Source organism: Calonectris borealis, chromosome 26 (assembly GCF_964195595.1).
Source record: "Calonectris borealis chromosome 26, bCalBor7.hap1.2, whole genome shotgun sequence".
In the NCBI taxonomy this organism is placed as follows: domain Eukaryota; kingdom Metazoa; phylum Chordata; class Aves; order Procellariiformes; family Procellariidae; genus Calonectris; species Calonectris borealis.
In genome coordinates, this window is record NC_134337.1 from 5,022,733 (window position 1) to 5,046,919 (window position 24,187).

Below are 24,187 nucleotides of genomic sequence, written 5' to 3' on the forward strand. Positions count from 1 at the left end.
TTGCAGCACAAGCTCTTCCAGCTCACGTATTAGTATTAGGCATTGCAGTGTTGGGTTTGTCAGCATTTGGGATTCGAGGTAATTCGCACCCCACCTTCTGCCCCGGGGCTGGCTGTGTTGCGGGGTCTCGCACTTAGCAGAAAGCGTTGGTGGTCAGGAGGTTGGGTCTGGTTTGGGGGGAGCAGAGCCTCCGGCATCCTCGTGGCTTTGGGGACCCTGGTGTTAAGGCTGGGGTGGAGCTCAGCGTCAGGCGAGGACGGCCGGTCGAGATCCAGGCAAGGTGCCATGTGTCAGGGCAGTGCCTTACACCACAGGCGGGTGGGAGGCCCTCGTCGCCTTCCCTGTCTTTCCCAGTCTGGTGTGCCGGGATGCCGAGCCAGGGCTTGGTGTCTGCAGGGCTGTAGAGACAAGGTCTGCTCTCAGCTTGGTGGGGACGCACGAGACAGGGCCAGGGAAGGTACAGCCACCCCACAGGCTGTCACCCAAACATCCAGCTCCCCCAGCACACCCCATCGGGTGTCCCATGCTTTGGCTGCTTTCCATTTAATCTTCACGCTTTCGCCCGGCGCATCAGAGAAGGTCACGGCTCCAGCTAGCCCCGGCCCTGCTGCTGGCTCTCCCTTCTCCAGTGATTTGCAGATGCCGTGAGCTTCATCTCTCTCTTTCATGACTCATTTCTTTCTCACTGAGGCTTTAATTTTTAAAGACGCACTTTTAGGCGCAGAGGTTTTAATACCTGCAGAGGCTCCCAGCAGGTGCCACTGAGCTTTTCCAATCAGTGTGGACGGGGATACGGGAGGAGAAATGGCCAGGGCCAGTGGCCCGGAGCAGCACTCCAGTTGCACCCAGGACCATGCTGGGACAGATACGTGGTAGAAGGAGCTGGGAATGGGGGTCCCACGCTGCCTGCAGGATTGTCGCTCTGCTCAGCCCGTGGAGGACGAAGGCAGAGAGGATGGGGATGTCCCCGCCGCTGCAAAATGCCCGGGATGGCTGGGAAGCACTGGCTGAGAGCTGCGAGGGAAAGAGAAAACATTTTGGCCTCAGGAGGATTCCCCTGGTCCCACCACACACTGCGGTTTCTGATAAGCCACAGCCTCCCACGCTGGCTTCGGTCTGCTCCGGGGACCGAGCAGTTTGTGGAGGGTGGGGAACGGCTCCAGCTGCACAAACGGCCTTGACGTCCCCTGGCTCCAGCTCGGCTGATGCTCTCCTGGAGAGGAGACGAAGCTGCCCCCGGGCAAGCGTTTGCTCTCTGCCAGGGAGACAGCGGGTTTGCTGTCCCAGTCTTGGCACAGCCATCAAGGGTGACATTTGCTGGGGGGCTGGTTCCCCTCTCCCTTCCCACCAGGGCAAAGGGGGGCAGGAGGTGAAGGAGGGGGTGAGGGGCAGCAAGCCCAGCACCTGGGTCTGTTTGCTCCTCTTTGGATAGCGGAGTCGTTGTTTGGATAGCGATAGGAGAGGTTGCCAGCTGGTGTTTGCTCTGCATGTTGGCTTTGTGAATGTCAAGGTGCAAGGTGCGGTGGTGTTACCCTGCTCCCCGGGCTGCAGCGGCAGCCACGGCCTCTCCTGCACCGGGATTCTGCCCGCCGATAGCTGGGAGAAGAGTTTATGGGGTGCAGCGTGCCAGCGCGACTCAGCCGGTCGCAGGCTGCTGCAGCCGTCACCCCCCTCCCGCAGCCCCGGCGTGCAGGGGGATTGTGCCCGAGCCGCTGGACCAGCGCCCGCAGCCGAGAGCCCGTGCACGGGGCTGGTCAGGCTGTCCCGGGGCCACGGGAGGCAGGACCTGCGCTACGCTCGGGCTGTAAAGCACGGCCCCGGCAAGGAGCCGGCACGCTCCCGGCCAGGAGCATTTCCAGCCCCACCTGTGGGTTTTTTGGGGGTTTTCCCAGTAAATATTTGCACTCTGTGTTTCCACAGGAATTGGCGGTGCCTGTCCCGGACCCGGCACACTGCCCACAGCACCCGGGAGAGGTAGGTCACCACCACCAAGTCCCATTTGCACCCTCTGGAGCCAACCCGAAACTGCCCGTCCCCGGCACCCAGGGACCCTCCCAAGTGGCTCCGGCTGTGGGTATTTCTCCTCCGTTTATGTGATTAATTCCTCCCTCCCACCATGGACGCCCGCAATCGCATCTATATCCGTGGTTCCCCACTCCTCCTCGGCTGTAAAATATTTATAACCCCCTACATTAGGGCTCCTCTTCCTTCTCCTTGCCTTTTTTCTTCTTTTATGCCTTCCACCCGGGCTCCCCAGCTCTGCTGAGCCATGCCGCACCAGGAACCGCTTGATTTTAATATAACTCAGCGAGCGGAGAAGCTGTGAGGAATAATTTAGATTTTGCTCAGGGAATGCAATGCTTTTTTTAATTGCAGTCATCTACAGCTTCTTAGCAATGTATTATTGATGGTTATTATTCAAATAAAATAGTCATTTCTTTTTGTTTTCCTGTGGACGCAGTTGCCAATGTTGATGGTTTTCTCTTCTCCCTCTCTCTCCTTTTTGGGAAGAGGTCACCTTTTCATCTTCTACTTTTTCAACCCACTTTCAGCACCCCTCTCCCCCTCACCTGGGTGTTTGCAGGGGCTGAGCTCGCCCCAGCTTTGCCCTTTGGCATCGACACAGGGCAAAATACCAGCGATGTCCCTTGATTATATTGCCCAGGGGCCCAACAAGCAGCCTTAATATAGGGTTGGGGGAGGCTTGGGCTTTTTGGTGAGCCTGACTTTGTGCAGTGAAGCACGTGGGAGTGAGGAGATGAACGTCTGCAGGTTCAGGGTGGCTTTGCTGGGGCAATGCCAGCCCTGCCGGGCTCTGCGTGCTGGCTCGGTCTGCACAGTGACCCGCAGCTGCTCTCCCTGCGCTTTCACCGGTGCTTTGGGCTCCAAAAGCAGGTTTTTGGGAGCAGCAGGGTGAGCCGGGGTGGAGGGAAGCACCTTCCTTTCGGAGGGCTGCTCCTGACCCCGCGGCGTTACAGAGGGGCAGCGAGAGGGCACGAATGCCCCCCAGAAAGGGACCTGCTGGGGTCAACCCTGCCTTTGCAGTGGTGTCCCCATCCCTGCTGCGTCCTGGTACCACGGCCCCGCATGGGCTCTGCAGCATCGCCATGCCGGGTACCGCAGCGCCCAGGCTGAGACCAACAACATCTCCAGTCCCGGGGAAGAGGCCTCCGGCACCAGCCTGGCTTTTTCCCCCATTTCTGGAAGGAAGGCACCAAAGTAGGACTCGGGAGCCTGGGTGCTCCTCCGCCTCCCCAGCTCCGGGACTGACAGCTTGCGAGTGATGGGAGAGCGGCTCTCCCGCGCTGTCACTTCTCTCTCCTCTCCTTCAGCACTACCCACCACGTTGTCACTCCCGGCAGCAGGGACTTTCCTCAGTCCCACTAAGGTCCTGGAGGTGTTACCGTGATGCAAACACCGAGTACAAGGTTCCTCCTTGATGTGAGGAACGAAACGAGGTCGGAACTGGAAGGAAAAATGTTCATTTTGAGATGGAGCTGAGGATCTAGCTATTTCCCTCCGACTCCCTCCGGAGGGGACCGGTGGGTACCCCAGATCTCAAGGAGGGGGGCATTTGCATTGCCCTAACCACAGGGTGCCCTGCTGGGGTGCTCCATGGAGAAGGAGGGGGCTCCACAGTGCCAGTAGCCCTGGTGAGGCTTCATCGCATCCCTGCGACACGGCATTCTCCCTCACCCTGCCCGTGGGTGCTTGGGAAGAAGCAGCTCAGAGGCTCTTCCTCAGCTGTTACAAATATTAGGGGTTTAATAACAGGCACTAATAGATTTAGAGCCTGTCGTGGCTCCAGCTCCAAATGGGAACATGTAGGGGTGGGGAAAGGAAAAGCGCCGTCAGTCACAGGGCTCCCAGGGAAATCACAGCGTGTCTGTCAGCTCCCAGGCAGTTCAGTGACGAATTCCTTAGGTGAGTGAACAATATTGTCTCCTAATTACATTCATAAAGCAAAACTGGGCCCCAATCCCTCCTCTTCTGTTTTGCTTTTTATTTCCAGCCCCCCTCCCTCAGTGAAGTAGCGGCTTAATTAGAAATTAACAGGACTGTTAGAGTAATTGAGAGCAGAAATGGTCTAAGAGAGGTTTATTAGCAATAGCACGGCAAGACGGCTCTGGGATTTTTCTGGGGCTGCAAAACCACGGGGAGCTGCCCCGAAGCAAGGGGAAAGCCCAGAACCAAGTGAGGCAAAGCAGGCAAAAGGCAGAGGGGGGAATTGGTGTGGCCACCATGGGACCCTTCCCTCCGGCAGCACCCAGGCTGCTCTCCTTGCTCTGAGCACGAGTCTGAGCCTTGCAAACAGGTATCTGTGGGCGCTGAAGCTCAGCAGCTGAGCAGAGAGAGAAAAGGGGAAGAAGTGGCCGAAAAAAAAAAGATCCAAACCCCTTTTGCACCAGCCTGGGACATCACCTGGGAGCATCTCCGCCAGCCCTGCCTCCCCGCCAGCACCCTGCGGGCCCCCTGCCCTGCCCCGCCGGAGGGGACCTCGGAGCAGCGGGACCCCCCGTCAGCCCCTGGCATTTCCAAGAAAGCCTCTCCCGCTGCAGCGATCGGGGGTTTATTTATCCCTGAGCACTGAAAGTCGAATCGCTGGCGCTCTCTCTCTCCCTATATTTAGCCCTTGAATGGAGAGAGATTTTACAGACGCCCGACTCTGCCTTGTGCTTAAGAGGCAGTCAGTGTTTCCATTAGAAACCCTGGGGGTCCAATCCTGCTCTCTGCTCTCCGGCACCATGACAAAAATCTTCCCCGTTGATTCCAGCCGAGCGACGCTGGATTTATACCCACGGGGATGAGATCAGGATCTGGCCTCGGGTTTTGATGGGTTTGTAACTTGGCTGATACAACTTGGCTGATTCACTTCATTTTGGGCTAAAACTCCACCTACAAGTTCCCAGCCTGGGAGACGTTAAAGGCAAATTATTACGAAGTTTCGTACTGGTTTTAAAGGGAAATCATCAGTTAAACCCGATTTTTACAGAAGAAACTGGTGGACTGATCTTTTCTATTTTGGGGTTATTTATTTCATGTTGCTGCTGGTGTCTTTTAGGCCAGGGACTGCTGCCTGCTTCGCTTTCAGAGCACCCAGAAAAAAGCATTTGGAAAAGAAAAGAGGTACAAAAATATGGATAACAGCTGAGGTTCCCATCACAGCAGGGCTCCCCACAGGGTTTAGGTCCCTGATCGTGGGCTCCGATGCTGCTGGTCACTGTGGGAGACTTTGCTCCTTTTCTGAAGCAGCTGGAAGATGCCTCCTGGGCTAGGATGGGGCTCCTGCTCCTCTCCTGGCACAGCGCAAAGTGTCGGCAAAGAGGGGAGAGCAGCGAGGAGCACCGATCCGTGCATCGCTCCCGTGGCCGGAGCGCGGAGCATGACCTCTCCTGGCTGCATCCCGGCCGTGAAAACTGATGTGCTCCCCGCAGCCTCATGCCCGGCACGGAGCTGGCCCCGTACACGTGGCCAGAGCTGGTTCTGGGCGAACAAAAAGGAACAAATGAATATCCAGCCATCATCCAAGGCGAACGAGGAGGCCAAAGGCACAAGCACAAAGCAGAGGAGCAGCCCTGCAGAGACTTGCCAGCAGGATCCAGCGTCTCCCTCGGAGCTCGCCTGTGAGCGCCTGCCAAGAGCCAAACGAGAAGCAGCCTGTCCCCGCTGTCACCCCCGGGGCTGCGGCAGCCGGAGCCCCGCTAATCCTGGGAGGTCCCTTGCTACAGCTCGGGGCTGGCCGCATGGGAGATGAGTGGGGAGCTTTGCTGGCTCCAGGCTTGATTCCCTCTCCCTCCTCTTCTGGGTGCGGGAGTGCAGAGCATCGTCTGTGCCCCCAGGCAGAGCAGTGTGGGGACACCCCTGTCACCTCTCCGGGGATGACAAAGCCTCGTGTCTCCCAACAGGAGGAGAGCGGGCGGCCCTGTGACTGAACGGGATGGAGCAGGAGGGGTGGCACCAGCAAGCACCAGAGGCACAACCCTGGGAAGCGGGGGCAGACGAAGGGTCTTCAGAGCAGGTTTAGATCAGCATCGGCTGATCCCAAAACACTCCACGAAGGAACTTTTCGCTTGCTCTGCCCCACTTTGCTGTGGTGTTGGGGACACGTCGGTGCGAGCAGGGTCCGGCTGCTTGCTCAGAGGCGATGGTCCCGCTCCCGCTCCTGCGCCAGCCAGGCTTTTGACTTTTCCTCCATGTGCTTTTCCTTAAATGTAAAATGGAAGGGGCTTTCGGCCTCAGTGTTTATGGTTGCTCTCCTGTAATGGAAACACACCAGGCAGGAGCTGCTAAGTACCAGCTCTGTAATTGCAGGCTGCCACTGCATGGGAAGCACGTTTTTCAAACAAACAGATTTTGGCTAGTTCCTCCAATGGCAAGTGCCTGGGCTGTAAAATCTGCTTTTCCCCATTTCAGCCGAAGCCCAAGGAGGCTGCAAATTCTCAGCATTTCTGAGAGCACGAATTGCCCTGTTAACAACAGGTTCCCTGAGGCAGGAAAGATGATTTCCTTTCAGGAGTCCAAATCCAGATGGTCAGAGATTCCTTCCAAGCTCAGAAAACCTGTTTTAAAAGGCTATTATGTCTCAATAGCAGTTTTGCATCCCAGCCCACTGGAAGCACTGTCTGCCGTCTGCACCGCCATTTATTTTTCAAGCTGTTGGGCAGTCACCTAGACCCGATGTGGTCAGTGCCGTCTGCTTTTTATTCTGCTGGAGGGGGAGTTGGGCACCAGCTAAAAGCCACTGTGTTTATTCCCACTTTCTGTAGCGGACAAGCCGTGGAGCCAAGAAATGGAAGACGCCTGAGCTTGCTTTGAGATACAAGGTTTGCTCTCGTCATGAGAGTCTCCAGCCCTGGCGTCTTTTACATAAGGAGGAATAACCCCGTCTAACTCCCCAGGAAAATGCCAGGGACCCCACCACTGAAGATGAGCAAGGAGTTACCAGCCCAGGCCCCTTTCCTCCTCTCTGCTGCGGAGCGGGTTGATGCCTTCTGTGCTGCAAACTACTGGAAAGAGGCAGAGACTTAATTACGTCCAACACTGGCAGCTCTCAAGTCATTCAGTTGACTTCAAATAACTGCCCGTGCACCAGAACTGCCCATGCACCAAAACTGCACCACAACCGGCTCACCCGAGCGGGCAGGTCCGCTCCCTGAGAGCCGAATGGAAGCGATTTTACCAGCACACGTTTTGAATAGCGGCTCACAAGCACGGGGAGGAATTCCCCCGGCAAAGGGCCCAAGGGTTTGCTGGGGGCTCACGGCAGGGCTTGGCTCTCCCGGCGTAACCCGCCTCCTGCAGCACCATGTTGCCCTGGGACTGCTCAGGAATGCAAAATTATTGAGGTGCAGGCCCTCAAGGGGGGAAAAAAAACGTTACAAGCACTAATTAGAGCTTGTGCGTGCACAGATGTTCCACTGGTTTAACTTGAACCCGGTTGCGTGCCCAAACGTAGGGATACAGACGGGATTAACGCTGATTTAAGGTTGCCTACACCCAGCGTTGCTGCACCGATGCCGCGCTGCGCTTTCAGTACAACCACAGCGTTTCACACGCTTCAGGCGTGTTTCAATGAAAATTTTTCTCCTGCTTGCTTCTAAAAAAGGGTGAGGGTCAGGTCCGCCTGGGTGAAAGGGCAGTTATTTATACTCAACCCTCCGCAGCTCAAAGAGTGTGTGTAGCCATCCCAAGTGATGCTGTCACCCAAGGGGACTGTCACTCTCAGGGGATGTCAGAGGACTGTGCCCCATGGTTTGCAGGGCTGGGCACACCCCAACAGGCACACGCCAGCCCCAGGTGATCAACCACAGTGCCCACGAGAAACCCCAAAACCACAGTGCTCATGAGGAACCCCAATTTTGCCACCGTTCACGGTGCTTCGGAGATCTGCTTTCCCCATGCCCAGAGTGGGGAGGGCTTTGTGCATGAGGATACCCCCACTTCTTGGGGTACCCGCACTGCCCTGGGGGAGGTCCCCGCTGCTTGGGGGTGCATGCACCTCACTGCAGGGGGAGGTACCCACGCTGCCCAGGGGGGCACGCAGTGCAGTGCCACGGGGAGGGTCCCACTCTGCCTAGGGGGGTACCCACTCTGCCCAGGGGGGTACACACTGCAGTGCCGTGGGGAGGGTCCCACGCTAGCTGAGGGGTGCATGCACAGGGGGTCGCCACGCTGCCTGGGGGTGCACGTAGCACCCTGCCCCAGGGGTCCCCGTGCTGCCCCGGGGACACATGCATAATACTGCCCGGGGGGGACCCCACACTGCCTGGGGGTGCACACATCGCCCTGCTCGAGGGGTCCCGTGCTGCCCAGGGGTGCACACACGGTTCTGCCCGGGGGGGGGCTACGGACCCCTCCCGCTCCCTCCCGTCCCCTCCCGTCCCCTCCCGTCCCCCTTAAGCAGCCGACGGGGCGGGCCGCCACCTTAAGAGAGCCCCTCCCCCGGCGGACTGGGGCGAGCCCTCCTCGGCTCGGCTCTGCACGGCTCGGCACGGCACGGGTTGCCATGACAAGCATTTTCTCCCGCTAGCTCCGGGACCGCTCCTCCGCCGCCCCCCCCCCCCGCCCCATCCTATGGCCAGCCGTGGGGGCTCCGCTGCCAGCCGGGCGCCGTGGGGGCTGAGCCGGTGAGTGCGTGGGGGGGGGGGAACGGGAGTGAGGTGGGGGTCCTGTGGGTGCCTCTCGGTGCTTGGTTTTTCGGCGCTGGGCGCACGGGTGGGCGAAAGCATCGCTTTCGGAGGCTTAGCCGCGGGTGGGGCGGTGGGCGCGGTGCTTTCGCCCACCCCAGTCCCTCCCAATATGCAGCGCTGTGTGCACTGGGGTGCTGCACCCAGGTGCAGCAGGTGGGTTGGGGAGGGGGCTTGGTGTAGCACCCCCCCACCCCAGGGCTGCCCGGTCCCCCTGCAGCGCGGAGCCGGGTGGGTCCCTGGAGGTGGGCGGGATGGTGGGATGCCCACGGTCCTTCTGCTTTTGTGCGTGGGGGTCTGTGAGGCGTGCAGCCCGTCCCTCCCGGCATCTGGCGTGGGTGGGAACCCGCTCCGGTCGTGTCCTGCAACTTGTTGCCTGCCCTTGAGGGGGGGCGTGGGGCTCCCGGTCGCGCGTGTTATTGGAGAGCAGCGTGTTGTGGCACTGCAGGAGGGGTTGGGGGGGGCAGGATGCGACCGCCGTGGGTCGCGCTCCGTCTGGCTGATGCCTCCAACCATCCCAGGCCACGCTGCAGCTTGGCACTGGTGCCGGAGGGAAGGGCAGAGGCAGCGCAGGCGGGGGGGGGGGTGGGAGGTGGGGGGGAGCGCTTTGCGGCAGCCCAAGGACAGACCGGAGAATGTCCTGCGTGGGTGGCTTTCCTCATCCGTGGGGCAGGAAGGGTGCTGCTCCCTGCCTGGAGCCGGGCGAGGTGCGTCTGGAGTGGGGTAACCCGGTACGTGGGGCCGGATCCGGACACAGGGGCGGGATGGAGGGTGGGATCGCAGAACCCTGGCACCGCGGAGAAGGGGGAGGCTGCCTGGTGTTTGCCCACGCCACGGCCAGGCACGTCCCCCTCCTGCCTGCACCAATCCAGCTGATCAAATCCACAGCAGAAAACAGCAGAAATGGGAAGGGGGGGGGGGGGGAAGAAATAAAGAAGAAAACCAGGGAGGCTCTGGCCCACATGGCCAGCAGGCAGGAGCCTCTTCCGCCTCCTGCCTCTGCCTCCAGCGCCCTGCCTGCATCCCAGCCCTGCCTGCACCCTGGCTCTGCAGCCTTCGAGCATCCGCTCCGGCTGCCTGGCCTGGCTGGGTGGGCAGGGGCCGGGGTCGTGCCCCTCGTGGGGTCCGGGGCGAGACCCCGCGATGTGGCGGGTGTGGAGCTGGGTGGTCCCTCCCTGCTTTGCCGGAGGCAAGTCGAGATCTTGAGAGGGGAGGGAGCGGAGGAGGGACAATAGGTTATTGTGCTCTTATCTCTGGAGACCTGAGGTTGGGTGGGGGTTTGGATTGCAAATCTCAAACCAGTGCAGCCTGTTTCTGCCCGTGGACTGGCAGCCGTGGACAGGCAGCCCGGTCGGGACCCAGGGGCAGCAAACTGGGGTGGAGGTGAGTGCTCAGAGCTACCCATGGGGTGTCCAGAGCTGTCCTGGGGTTGGGGGGGCACCGCTCTGCACCCCCACCCCAAAGGAGCACGATGCTTCTGCTGTTGGCTGCTCGGGCAGGCAGGGTTTGTGCCGGCTGCCTGCACTCCGCCTGGCTCCAGACAGTGCCCTCAATCTTTCGCTTCCTTGAGCACTGAAACGCACCTAAATTATTTAATCATGAGCGAGAGAAGCTGACGCCCCCGCGCTCCACCAGCCCCACCCCGCAGTGGCGTGGGGTTCCCTTCCCGGCTCGGTGTCCTGCGGGCTGCCCCCTCGGGTCACCCTCCCCGGGAAATCCCACCCATCCCCTCGGGATGGCGTGGGCTGGGTGCTGGGGTCAGGGGTGGCTGCAGGTGCCCCCCGGCCCCGGGTAGCGGAGGGCTCTCCCGGGCTGAGTGGAAGGAGCTGGGTGGTCTTGGAGGCCTCCCAAAAGCTACGTGCCCTTTGATTCCCCAAAGCCTGTTTGGAGCGGTTGACTCGGATATGTGGGTTTTCTACCCCATGCCAAGGCGGGTGCTGCAGCGGCGCGGTGGAGGAGGTGCTCGTGCCGGGACGGTGGTATGGCATGAGCGGAGCCGGGAAGCGCCCAGGGCGGCGAGGCTGAGCTTCCCCATACCTTCCTCGCACCTCCGGAGCCCAGCCCCTTGGGGTGCAGGCTCCGTCCCCGTCCCACCCTCGCTGGCGGGAGGGCAGTGGGTGCTGCCCTGGGAGCGGCTTCGTGCAAGGGGACGCGCAGGGACCTCTGCAGAGCCTTGGCTCCTTCCCCGCAGGAGAGGAGCTGGCTGGCGCTGGGGAGGTGGTGCAAGCGCTGCAGGTAGAGGCTTGAGAGGGCAAAGGATGTTGTTGGGTGGTAGGGTTTTTTTTTTTCGGTTGAGATGGTGACGGAGGGAATTCCCTGTGCTGGCTCGCGTGCCGTGGGTCCGGCTCTCGTGGCACTCTGTGTGCAGAGGATCTGTTGCCATTAGCGTCGGCTGGAGCGTCACCAAGCCTTGTGCCCGAGGAGCTGGGACCTGCCATGCTGGAGCCCCCTGGGGCAGCCCTGCGCAGAGGACGGGGCAGGGCAGGGTGAGCCGTAGGGTGGCACAGGTCCTTGGGCAGGGTGAGTAAGAGCAGGGAGGGACTGCTGCTCCTCTCCGCTATTGTTTTGCAGTAGAAAGCTCCAGGGTGGAGCTGTGCCTGGAGTTCCCCCTCTTCCCCAAGGCCTTCCCTGGCTGCCTGCGCTGGGAGATGAGCCTGCTCCTTCCCTGCCTGCACCTCGCAGGGGCTGCGGCTTCCCTGCATGTTCCCTGCTTCTCTCTTGAGGGTTTTTTTTTTTTTCCTTCCCCCCCCTCCCCCCCCCCCCCCCCGCTAGGCCACGAGCGGAGTTGCCCGCAGTGGTCGTGCACTCCTGTTGCAGCAGCGCTGGAAGGAGCCCGTGGGGGCTTGGGGGACGCGAGGAGCCCGGCGCTGAGCAGCAGCTCTGCAGCAGGGACTCGCTGCTGATGCCTGTTTGCTGCTACTCCCCATATCCGCTGCTTCCCGCGGCAGGGCCTGAGGAAGAGCTGGCCGCTGCTCCGGCTTCCTCCTCGCCCGGGGCCCCTCCCTGCCGGGGAAGGCTGCGCCGCGCTTGGCAAATCACTGCTGCTCTCTGGGAACCGGAGGAAAACCTGGGTTAAACCCCTGGCGAGCCGTGGGGTGGGGACCCCACTCCGCTCTGGGTGCAGCTGTGCCAGAGATGCGCTCGCTGCGGCTTGGGGAGCGGGAGCCCAGGGAGGGATGCGGCGATGCTCGGTGTGACCATGGCAATGGGATGCAGATCCTTAGGTGGGGGGGTGGCAGCTGCAGTGCAAAGAGGTGTCACCTCCTTGGTGTTCCCCAACTCCTCGGTCTTGCTGGGGACTTCTGGGAGCGGATCCAGGCAGGGTGAGGGATGCTGGCCAATGCCTGTTGGCTGCCTGGAGCTCTCCTAGTTGAGATGGATGGAGGCGGCGATGTCATTTCTATCGTACAGGTGGAGATCCGGTGCGCGGAGGAGGAAATAAATTGGTCTGGGTGAGCTGGGAATTTGAACCCATCCCTCTCGCCCTCGTGCTGTGCCCAGGAAGGAATAAGGACCCGTCCCGTGGTGCTGGTGATGGAGATGCTCCTGGGGGAAGCAGCTTTGATGGGGAAGGGGTGGTGCACCTCTCCCCAGCCTCCCTCCTCTCAAAATCCGTGTATGCAAAGGCCTCCTGCGATGGGCAGTAACCGGCTGGAGGAGAGGGACAGGCGGGTGACAGCACCCTGCCCCTCTCTGCCCAGCAGTGGCCAGCCCAGAGCTCCTCGCTGGGTTTCCCAGTGACGCTGGGACAGGGACCGGATTTCGGGGTGTGGGTCCAGCCTTGAGGTCCCTCGGTGCAGCTGTGGAGCCACGTTCCCTGCCACCTCCTGCCAGCGCTTTCTGAGGCCGAAGTAATGAAACATCTGACTTTGATGTTTTAATTAGTTGCTTTTGGCTTTAATGCAGAGGGATAATAGAGTTTCCATGGACTTATAAAACCTGCCCCTCTATTTGTTCACTAGAAAAAGGAAAGGAGGGGGGAAGGCAAGCTAACCCTGGGTAGAGAAAGGGAGAAAGCAAATGCTTGAGACATGCGGAGCACATGACAACCCGCTGGTGTGTCACCCACCTGGATGGTGACTCTTCTAAAGCACTAATTAAGCAACTTAGATCCTCGGAGAGCTCTCTGTGAGTAACAGATGAGTTTGGTCTCCTCCTGCATTTGTGAGCTTCTGGGAGGGGTCTTGGATTTAAACGTGGGAAGCTGATGCACAGCGACATGCCCCTGGGGGGGAGGGGGTCAGGAATCGGGGCCGTGAGAGTCCTGGCCGGGAGCATCCCTCTGCCCGCACCACCTTGGCAAAAGCGAGGGGCTGGCCCCGCTCTCGCAAGCGCGGACAGGCCACCGCTGCCCTGGTAGATGGAGAGGGACGTGGGGACCCTGCCGCAGGCGTGAGGTGGGGTGTCGAGTGCTCCTGGGCTGGCTCCCTGGGACGTCTGTGCTTTCTGCATCGTGGCATCCAGTCCTAAACGCCGTAGGGTCCGGGAGGGGCACGGTGCGGCTGTGACACCGGCCCTGCATACGGTCGTCTGCCAAAATCCTGCGGCTAAATCGCTTTGGAGCAAGGGAAGGGGCATGGGAAGGATCATCCCGTCGGGTAGTGCCAAGGGCTGGCTCGGGAGAGCTCCTCGTCTCAGCAAACCTTTCCCTCCCCGCAGCACGAGGGTCTGTGGTGAGCCCATGGGGACACACGGGTCCCCTAATGCAGGGAATGGGGCAGTCCCCTGCACCCCGCACCCATCGCAGGCACCCGAGCTGGGACGCGGCGGGTCCCCAATGTGGGAACTCCTCGCCAGGGTGGCAGAAGCCAAGTTGAAGGTTTGGCCAGTTGTCCGTGTTTTATGCTGACGGGGAAACTTTTGCTTCTACGCTTCCATGGCAGGGATGAGTCGGCAGCTGGGCTGAGCCGAGGCGCTGACAGCCAAAGGAGCCGGGCGCTGCTGTGACCGCCGGGGTGCCGGGGACAAGTCTCCATCCCCCTCTTTTTTTATTTTATGCAGTATCCCTGTATTTTCCCCCTGCTAAAGCAGCCGGGGTCTGCGGGGAGCAGCGAGCTGCTGGTGTGCCTGGGCAGAGCGCAGCGCGGAGGAGTCCCTACCCGGAAGAGTTTGTCCGGCGGGGACGGGGAGGGAGGAATCCGATCCTTCCTTTTCCCAGGCTGGGATCCCAGCGCGCTTCGCTTCCCGTGGCCCCGGCCGGCTCCCTGAGCCCCCTGCGCGGGTCTGGCCTCCTGCCCCGTCCTGGCTGGCAGGGGAGGGCTCTGCGCCGTCAATCCTGCGACTCCTCCACCGCCGCGGCTGCTGACATCTCCTCTTTGTCTCAGGCACAGAAAGGTCAGCCCTGCCTAACTCGCCGCGGTCCGTTAAGGAGCCATAAATAAGCCGGATCCGTCTGCCGCGGGGCCGCGGCAGCCAGCGGCTCCTGGGCTGATCCCAGCATCCTCCTCCTCCCTGGGCAGAGGAAGGATTCGTGCCAGGGGAGGGATTGGGCTGGTCAGTGATGCCAGCCGGGGGCCGAATCCAGCGCTGCAGAGCCTGGGGGGCGGCGGGCCGGGCTGAGGCCCGAGGCACTCGCTTCAGCAGTAGCAGCAGTAAAAGCAGCGTGCCCCGTGCCAAGGGCGAGAGCCGGGAGGGCTGCTCGCGGGCTCCTGCCTTCCCCAGGCTAAAAATAAGCTGCTGGCCCTCACGGTGCTGCCTCTGCTCCCGCGGGGGGGCAGGGGGCAAAGCCGGGCCGGAGGGGACCGCAGGGGACCACGGGGGAGCTGAGCCCTGCGCCGCGGTTGCAGAGCCTGCCTGCGACTTGGCGTGACCTTTGCTCTTCGAGCATCGGATCCAGCGATCAGATTTGCAGGTCCGGGCTCGGATTTCGGGCAGAAGGTGTCTGATTTTCAGCGTGGTTTCCCAAGGTGCTAATTAAGGACCCTGCTGCAGCAGCTAGAGCTTTACTGTCCCTTCTCCGCCCCTCGCTTGCCCGGGAGGTGCCGATCACCCCGGCCAGCCCCGTGGTGTGCCCTCGGCTTTTCTCTTCTCGCCCTTTGTTCCTGCTTGGAAATGCTGATGCTTCGTCTCTCTCGGCTTCAGCCCTCCCAGAGGCTTAGTGGCACGGCATCGCGGCGCTCCGGCTCTTCATCTCTCTTTCCCACCTTCTCATCAGCTACTTAAAAAGTAACCCCAGGTTGCTCGAGCACTTGGCTGCTCCAGGCAGATCTCAGGCTGCACGGATGCTTTTTAACTGGTGGTGGGAAAGCCGCTCTCCCGCTCGTGCCATCTCGCAGGCTGTCGCTGCTGCAGGCAGCCAAGGGACACGAGGACGAGCGAGAAGATGGCTCGGTCCTCGAGCATCTTCCTATCTCATCTCCCTTCCGCAGGGGCTGAAGCCCTCACCATATCGTTGGCTCTGCAGGCTGAGCCGGGCTGTCCCCAGGGGGGGAGGAAGGCTCCAGGCGTGAGTTGCTGGCCGTGAAATTCAGGACGGGGTGTCTCGTTTGCTGCGTGAGGCTCCCAGATCGGCGTGGCACCCGTACAGCCTGCCTGCCGGTCCCGTGCACCGGGCGAGCCGCCTCAGCGCCGGCTGCGTACAAAAGCGTGCCGTGACATATCGCTGCAGCTGGCAGGCGGCAGCGCGCGGTGCCGAGCTTCCCCGGGGTTCCCAGCCCAGCGCCGCCCACTCCAGAGGGGCTTTCTGCCGGCGCTGGGCTCTCCCGTGGGCACGTGGCTGTGCCGAGAGCACGGATCCGGCATGGCCTCTGTGATGGAGACAGCCTGGGGGTGACCCAGGCTGGGAGGGAGCTCGTGCTCCAGCATGAACCTGAGTTAAATATTATTCCTGCCTCTGGAGCAGGGAGGCTGGTGCAAGGAGGGGGAGACTGGTGCAAGGAGGGGGAGACTGGTGCAAGGAGGGGGATGGCAGGGAAACGAGGGCAGGCTGGATCTGTGGCTCGGTGATGCCGGCAATCAGGAAAGCCAGGCTGGCGATGGGGGAGCCCGAGCTGCCGGTGGGATGGGCTGCCAGGCTGTAGCAAGACTTGAATTGTACCTCGCAAGGGTCGCATCGCTTGTGACAGCCCCGCTGCCACGGAACGGGAGGAGAGCTGTAATAACAGCCCGCCTCTACGCATTACTCAGTGCAGGGGATTTACCCCGTGTGCGGGCAGAGCTGGCAGAGGGGCCTGCCTGCCTTTGCCCGGGGATGCTGGGGGAAGCGGGGGTGAATCAGCCGCAGGGAGCCGGGACCAGAAACTTGGCTTGGCTGCGGAAAAGCTGAAAGCGTGGCTGATCTTTCCTGGGTGTCCTGGTGCAGACGTGGCCGTGAGTCACCGCATCCTGCTTGGGAAAGCGTGGGGACCCAAAAACTTTCATCGGAGCAGCTGCGCAGGGTGCTGGTGGCCCCAGGGATGGGTCCCCAGTGGGTCCCACTGTGCCCACTCCGTTCCCCCGTGGGAGCAGGGCTGTGCTTATCAGCCAGGGACACGTCTGCGGAGCTGGGGGGACCTCTCCCGTAGCCAGAAACTCCCGTGTCCCGGCTCGAGCTACGAAAGCGTGAAGCTCCGCAGCCTGCTTTTTCCAGTGTGACTAGTGCTGGCTATTTTTAGTTGTCCAAATTAAGCTTGCCTAAATGATGTCTTTTGAGGTTTATTTGAGGGAGGAGGCCTGAAGTGGTGTTATTTCCCAAGTGACGAATTGCTCTTAAATCTGACCCCAAATGGACTGTCTAAAAACGAAGGGAAGGACCAAAACAGCTGACTGTGTTTGGGCAGCGTTTCCTCCCCGGAGAGCTGCAGGGCACCTGGGGGTGTTTCCCAGTGAGCAGGAGATCTCCTGGGGGAAGGAGAAAGCAAGCAGCCAAGACCTGCTCACCTCCCCGTGTGTGGGGGGAACCAGCAGCATAACCTCATCCCGCTACCTGCTTCGGCATCCCCAGGGATACGCTGCGCCCCTGGGAGCCGGCCTTGCAAACACCCGTCTGCTGTGCGGAGTATTAAATCTGCGGGCTGCTCTTCCCAGGGGCAGCTTGAATTACTCGGCGTGTGCTGAGGTGCCAAATGCAGCCGATCGCAGCTCCCGGAGGAGATGGCTGCTTTGCCTGCTGGGGGAGGAGGCTGGAGCCATGGGTCGGGGTGCTGAGATGTTGCTCTGTAGGTGCCTGTTTTGGGAGAGGCTCGTCTGGGGGTGATGGAGGGATGGCTGCCCTGGTACCCAGCATATGCTCGAGGGCTGAGTGCAGCTGGTCCCCTGGGTGCAGCCGTGGGCCAGGTTCTGGTGAGCCAAAATCCTTCCGCAACGTGCTCCAGCTCCGTGTCCGCTGCTAAATTCTGTTGTGCTAACTCCTGACCCGCTGCCTTTCATCTCTTTCCATTCGTTGCTTCCCTTCTTGGCGTTGTTTTCCCACTCTTTCCATCTCTCGCCGTCTGTGCCTGCCATCTGCGGACACGCTCATCCTCTGCGCTCCTGGTCTCACCTCGCTGGGCACCAGCTCAGACATCCCGCACCGCCTTTACCCGGGGCTTGGTGCAGGAATGGCCCTTCCTCCTCCTTCCCTTCCCTTCCCCGCAGCATCTGGGTGTTTCTCTGCAGGGCAGCAGCCGGGGGATCCTCTTGCTCCTGCAGTTGAACGTGAAATGCATCAAATCCTTGCAAGATGTTGCAGATCGTGCTTCTGTAGCACGGGGGGGACTTGTGCTGCGTGCAGGTGTCCTCTGCTCTCTGCAGGCAGATGCAGCCTGGAGCGAGGAGGCTGGAGGTGTTTCCTGCCCTGCCTGGCACTTCCATTCGGGGGACTGTCCCTTTTCCCTTTGGAAAGGACAATGAGGGATCCTCCCTTCCGCCTCCCGCTCCTCCGGACGCAGCTGCCTGCGGAGGCCGGCCTCGTTTCTCAGCGCCCTGAGACCTCGCTGTGCTCCATCCCCGCTCGAGGTGATCGGTTTGGGCAGAGCATCGCCAAGAAGGGACCCAGAAAAGCAGGCAGGGAGGGGAGGGGCTTCCCCGAATCTCAGCCTCCTCGCCCCAGGACCCTGTCTGGCTGCCTCTCCTCGAGGGGTGCGTGGGAGCAGGGTGCTCCCCGGGCAGAACAAGCCCAGGTGGTGCTGGGGGACCCCGAACGGTGCTGGGGGACCCTGAACCAAGCAGGCTGCCCTGGCAGTGAGACTTGCTTTTTGCATTTCCACTGTCCTTATTGTGCAGAAAACAAAAACGCCTGCCCTGCCCCTGCCTGGCGTCAGAGGATGGTGCAAAAGGCTGATGGAGAGGATGATGAAGGACCCCATTACTGTGGGCAGCTGCCCCCGAGTGCATGGGGCAGCCGGGAAAACGTTGGGGCAGAGAAGAAGAGCCAGAGCCTTGGGAGCGGAGGGGATTACAGCATGCCGAGCGATCCTGGATAGGATGCCCGGGGCAGGAGGAGGAAGGGGAATCCTGTCCGTGCAAAACCCCAGGTGCTAGGTGGGTTTTGCATTTTCCTGGCTGGGTGGCGAGCAGGCTCAGCGCCTTCCCCAGGCACGGCCCAGCACATCTGCCTCCTGTACCCCAGTACCAGTCTGGCGCTGGGCTCGGGTGTCACTGGGAAGCTGCTGGGAGCTGGGTTTATTCCCCACGGATCGCCTTGCTCCATCTGCCTGCCCGCTGCGCTGCTTACTGCCAACGAAACGCCCCTAACACCCGGATTGCGGCAGTAATCTCTGCCCTATCGTTGCTAAAGCTGCTATTATCCCCAGATTAGCGCTGGTGCTTAGATACCCACCTGTATAAATGCTGGTGATAGGCAGGGACTGTTATAAAGCCTCCCACAGCTCCTGAGCCTCCAGGTCCAGCCGGTACAAAGTGGCTGGTGTCCGGCAGTCACCTCGGGTGACCCCGGGGCCGCGCCGGGCTCGGCTGTGCCATGCAGGGCTGGTTTGTTCCTCTTGCTTGGAAGCTGGGCAGAGGCTTCGGGGCTGGCTCTGCGCTAGCGGGGGGCATTGCTCGCTGGGGTGGGGGTGCCGAGCAGTGTGAGCCCCCCCATGCAGTGGGGTGTCCTTGGCCCCGTTGCATCTTGTCCTGGCTCTGCAGCGAGCGTCTCTGCTTGAAGTAGAGCTCAACCCAAGCTTGGGACTCTCGGCATCGTTGCAGGGTCAACAGCAGGGGGTTTTTTTTGGGGGGATGACCTGCAGGCTGCCCTCCCCCAGCACCGTGAGGTGCGATTTATGGGCACAAAGGATGTGTGCAGTGGCAAAGCCTGGGGTGTGGGTCAGCGCCGGAGGGGCTGGAAGGCACCATCCCACCTGGAGGGATGCAGGAGGTGGGAGCCTCGCCAGCGACTTCACGCTGGCACTTGAGGAAAGGGATATCCCAGTTTCTCTGGGTTACTGGTGCAGCTGGGAGCCTCTGGGGCGTTGCCCGAAGCGCAGGGGGAGAAAGGAGCGCGTGGGGTTCGAGACGCTGCATAAACAGGATGGCAGGTCAGGACGGTGCTGGGCGCCCCGGGGCGCAAGGGTGTGTGCGTGCGTGCGTGGGGAGCACGGAGGTGGGGACGGGCGCCGGGAATGGCGGAGCCGGGAATGGTGGTGCCCAGCGCGCCAGGGCTCTGCCGTCGGATCGGGATGGCAGTGGCATAGCAGCAGGTCTGGTTTTGGGGTGCAGAGCCCCAGCTGCCCTTGGGAGCGGAGCATGTGGTGCCCGTGAGGATGTCGGCGATGGTGCTGCCGCCAGCACCGAGCGATGCAGCAGACCCCGCAGCCGGGGGGAAAGCCAGCCTCTCCGCGAGGGCTCAGCCTAGGTAGGGCGACTTTTAAATATATCGGCACTTAATTAAAGCACGTTAACGGTTTTAAAATGCATTGACACCTAGTGTAGGCAGAGGACCTAATAACGCCGGGAATGTGTTAGCTGGCTGTGGATTACCTTGGGGCTGTGGCTGGCGCTTGTGGGAAGTGCAGCTCTAACAAAGAGGCTTTGAAGAGCAGATCGGGTGCGTGTTTTCCCCGTGCCTCCCCCTGCACCCCTCCTGCCCTGGCCGGGCTGGGGATGCTGGGGAAGGGGGTGCCCCCGAAGCATCGGGGTGGTGGGATGCAGCCGTGTGTGGGTGGGAGAGCCAGGGCTGGTGTTGTCTAAGTGGGGTGAGGACTGGGTGCTGTGGGGGTCACCCCTTGTGTGGGGTGGGTGCCCCCTCACCTGCAGCCTCTCCCCACCCGCCACAGCAGCTGGCTCCTGCACTGTGCCGCTCTCCCCCCTGGCATTTCACATCCCCCAGCCCTGTTCCTGCGTGCGCAGCTTTACTTTAGTATTTATTTTTCAAGCAGATTCCTGCTATTTACTTAAATAACTGGTTCTCCAGCCGCAGGACGCACGGGGCGGTGGGGAACGGGGAGCGGGGACCCTGGGAGCCTCGTGGGGGGCCGGGGGTGTATGTGCACCCTCCCGCGGCATTCTGCCTTATCCCAGCAACTGGCTCAGATTAGCTTTTCCTTCCCCTGCCCCTCCCCGTGCTCTCCTGGCCCATCTGGCTCTCTCCTCTTATTTATTGGTACATATTTTCCAGGCTCTGATTTGCCTCTTCTGCAAAGCTGCTGCTCTGCCCAGATTTGATCTCCCGATGATATCACGGGCTTTGCTCTGCAAGGGTCTAATTTGGTGCCCGGGATGCAGGCTTTCTTCCCTCGTATAAATATTGCCTTTCGGTCTTCTGTGTCTCTCCCGCTCTCCCTCCCTCCCTTTAATTAGACTTCTTACTGCATGGAACAGTTTGCAGTTATATATGGAAAACAGCCTACACTTTCCCAGGAGCGGGGCATGTCGGGAAGGGAAACGGCGAGCAGCCGGCGCGCTCTCCCTGGGAGCGCGTGTGTTTTTCCTATCGCAGACACACTTTTGCCAGCTTTATTTTTTAACCCTTTGGGGCAGGGAGGGGGCTCACAGCCCCCCGGCTGCTTACTCTTCCCCTTTGCCCGGAAAATCCCCTTTCTGCTTGGACTTTGAAATGGAAAAATATGAATTTGCCACTGGTGTGATCTGGCATGAGGGATACCTGCTAGCCGGGATCGGAGAAGTTACCCGGTGCCCGGCACGCCATCCGTCTGGGATGTGATCCGGAGCGGGACTGCACGCGAGCCCTCGGAGCTGAGACGGTCGGGAGCTGTGGGTGCCGGACCCCCGGATCCAGGGGCACCCATCCCGTTCCCCTTGTCCACGTGGCGAGGGCGGCAGGAGGGGCATTCCTGTCCCCAGCCCTTCACCGTGTCCCCAGGACTGCTGCCAGCCTCGGGGTCAGGATCTGAGCACTGGGTCATCCCTCCTGCTGTCCCAGCCCGCTCCCGGGGGGGAGCTGGACTTGCTGGGGTCCCCCTCCGGTGCATCCCGGCTTTGGGGGACCCCCTGCTCACCAGGCGGGCCGGGCAACCCAGCAAGCCACAGACTTTCCCCGTGGTGTCAAACAAGCTCTACTTCCCCTGCCTCAGTTTCCCCTGCTGTGAACAAGAGGGGTATTTTTTTATTATTACTGCTATTTTGGGTTTTCCACGGGCTTTTTCTCTTCACCGAGCGGGGCAGGAGGAAGCAGCTCATCGCGGTGCTCCGGCGGAGAAGGTTAGTGCTGCGCTCACCCAGATGCCTCCATGGGTCTTGGGGTGCCATATCGCTGCCCGGGATGCCCCACGGCACCCCGAGATCCAAGGCCTCAACTTCTTCTCCTGGCTTGCAGAAGAAGCAGATGCTTCTCCCAGCCGCTGCTGGGAGGAAGTGACGGGACCTATTTTAAGCCCCCGGGGATCTTCAGGGTAGGAATCCCCTGTCCCTGTGTAATACTGCTAAAAATATCATGGCTGTACCCATGTGTCCTGGCCGATGGCTCTCTCGTTCTTTGGGTGGTGTTTTGCTTGTGAGACTCCCTCGTGCTCTGTAGGTCGGTTCTTGCCTGCTGGTTTTTACTTTATGTTAAGCTACGCTGTTCCTTCGCTTCCTGAATAGGATGTAGAAAGGTGGGAGTCAGGACTGCTGGGATCTCCTCCCTGCTCGAGGGCTGGGAGAGGGCTGATGCTGTGCTCAGGTGTGGTGTTGCCTCAGTTTCCCCATCTGTGTAAGGTGGAGGGATGTGTGGAGAGCCAAGTCCTGCACCCACTAGAGAGCACCTGCACCCGCTGCTCATGGGCTGCCCCATCCGATGGGCACCCACGGGTGCCGGAGCAGTGGGGATGGCTGAATGCAACGGGGCCGGGCTGAGCCGCCCGGAGCATCCCTGCCTCTCCCCCGAGCAGCACGGTGCTGGGCTGGCAGCGAGGGCTGCGGGCGAGCTGGGTCAGGCTCGGCTCTGCCTGAGCTCCTGCCAAAGTGCCAGCGTCCTCCAGCTGTGCCTCTGCCCCGGGAACTCGTGAGGTCTCTGGAGCAGAGAGCGCCCGTCCCTCGAGGCAGGGCTCTCGGCTCCCCCCGTCTTGCTTTCTGCACAAATTGTTGGTTTTAGTCCTGTCTTCCTGGCCCGTGCCCTCTCCTCCTGGCCGGCGCGGACGGCTGCTCCCAGCCATACCCTGTGCATCAGCACTTCTGCTCCGCGGGGGCCGGCTGGGAGAGCCCCAGCCTCCGAGCACCCCTGTGCCACGCGGGAGCTGGGTGAAGCTGTGCGGGGATGGAGCGTCTGCCTGGGGATGGGACCTCTGGCTGCCCACCCGCCCCGACGGGACCCTCGGGTGTCATCTCCCTCCTGCAGCGGGGCACCGAGATTGATGGGCACCCAGGTGTGCCGTGAACCGGGAGGATCCAGGTCGGTCTGAGCGCGGGGCTGGGATGCGACCGCTGCTCGACGTCCGTCCCGGGAATGGCCCAGCTGGGGCGGTTGTGCTGCAGGAAGAGTCTGAGAGACGAAGCCACCGCAGAGCCCCAAGCCTCGTTTGCTGCCTCATTTCTATCATCAGGTCCTGCTCCCCTGTTTCGAGTCGGCTGAATCCCAAACCTTTCCCTGCGTTGCTTTGGACTTGGCTGCTTTGCCGTAGGCTGTAAAACAGCACCAAGACAAGCCCAGGACCGGGTCTGTGGTGGGGCTGAAGTGCGGGAGGAAATATCAACCCCTGCGAGTGGAGGGGCCGTGGGGTGCGTGTCTGCCCCGGACCCCTCCCCGCTGGGGCATTGCAAAACAGATTCAACTGGAGGGAGAAAAAAGAGTTGGAGTAAAGAGTTGCCCAGAAGGTGCCAGCTGATGCCTTATCGCCCGGCGGTGGGTGCCCAGTGCCTGCCGTGCTCCATGAGGAACCTGTTTCCAGTGCTGAGTGGGAGGATGAAGGGGCGGACGAAGCCTCGTGCCGGGGTCCAGCGCAGCCCCCCCCGGTCCGGCAGCACGGGGTGCCCTGGGGCTCTGCAACGCGCCAGCTCACCCTGCACCAGCCGCCTCTACCTCGGCGAGGTGCCCGGAGGGGCGGCGGGAGGGGATGCTGTGCCCCTCCGAAGGCTGAAGGCTCGAGGGCTGCAGGTATTTGCTGGTACAGAAGAGGCTGGGGTTTGCTTTCTGCATACTTCTGCATTCCTCCACAGGCTGCGCTACCTTGTAAAGCACAAAAGAATAATGAGAGGAGCTGGGGTGATTTAGTGCAGGCGCCGGGAGAGAAATACCAAGGCCTTAGATGGAAACATTCCCCTTGACAGCTCGCCTGGAGACTCCCTCCTTTTTCTTTTTTTCCACCCCCCCCCTGAAATTCCTGGGCCGCTGCACCCTGCGGCGCGGGGAAGCCCAGGGGCGCGGGCAGATTCCTGAGCCCCCGGCACGGAGGCTGCGGTGGCTGCGCCGGTGGCTTTTGCACGTGGATGCATCGTGCCAGGGCTCGGGCTGCCCTGGCCCCTGGGCGGGCAGCAGGTTTTGGGGAGCTGCATCATGGATCGCTGCATCCTCGTTTGTTCCACACCTCCGCAGCGCGCCTGGGGCTCTCCAGCCTCCAGCCATTTCTCTGCCTTTCGCAAGAGCTAATTGCTGCCTTGGGTATGCAAAAAAACCCAACAGTTTTCCTACCTTCGTTAACAGGAGGCAAAACGCTAGCAAAAATGGAGCCACGGCAGCTGTAATTAGTGGGCTGATGGCAGCTGCTCGCGTTCCCTGCGGAATGGCCTGCAAAGGGAGATGCACTTTTGGAGAAGGTTGCCTCTGCCTGCCTTTCACTTCTGCTTTCTCTGTAACCTTGGCCCCTGGTGCGTGTCTCGGAGCCACCATCCTTCCTTTTGGTCCCCACAGCCCGGTGGGAGGCAGAAGAGGAGGAGGATGGTGCGATGGCGTGACGCTGCTCGGGGCGGGATGATGCTCCGGTTTCTTCCCCATCCACGGTCGCTTCAGCGCTGACGTTCGTGCATTGTGCACCCTGCGTGGGGACGAGCGTGCAAACCCGGTCGGGTGGTGACAGCTTGTTTGGGGACATGAGCCCTGACTTGTGCCCTTGCACGTGGCAGCCCTCGGCGCGTGCGCCGGCGGTCGCTGTGCACACGGAGCACGCCGTGCGCGCTAGCTGCGCTCTTGGCACCCGAGCGAGCGCTCGCCCCGCTCCCGTCAGCGGGGATGC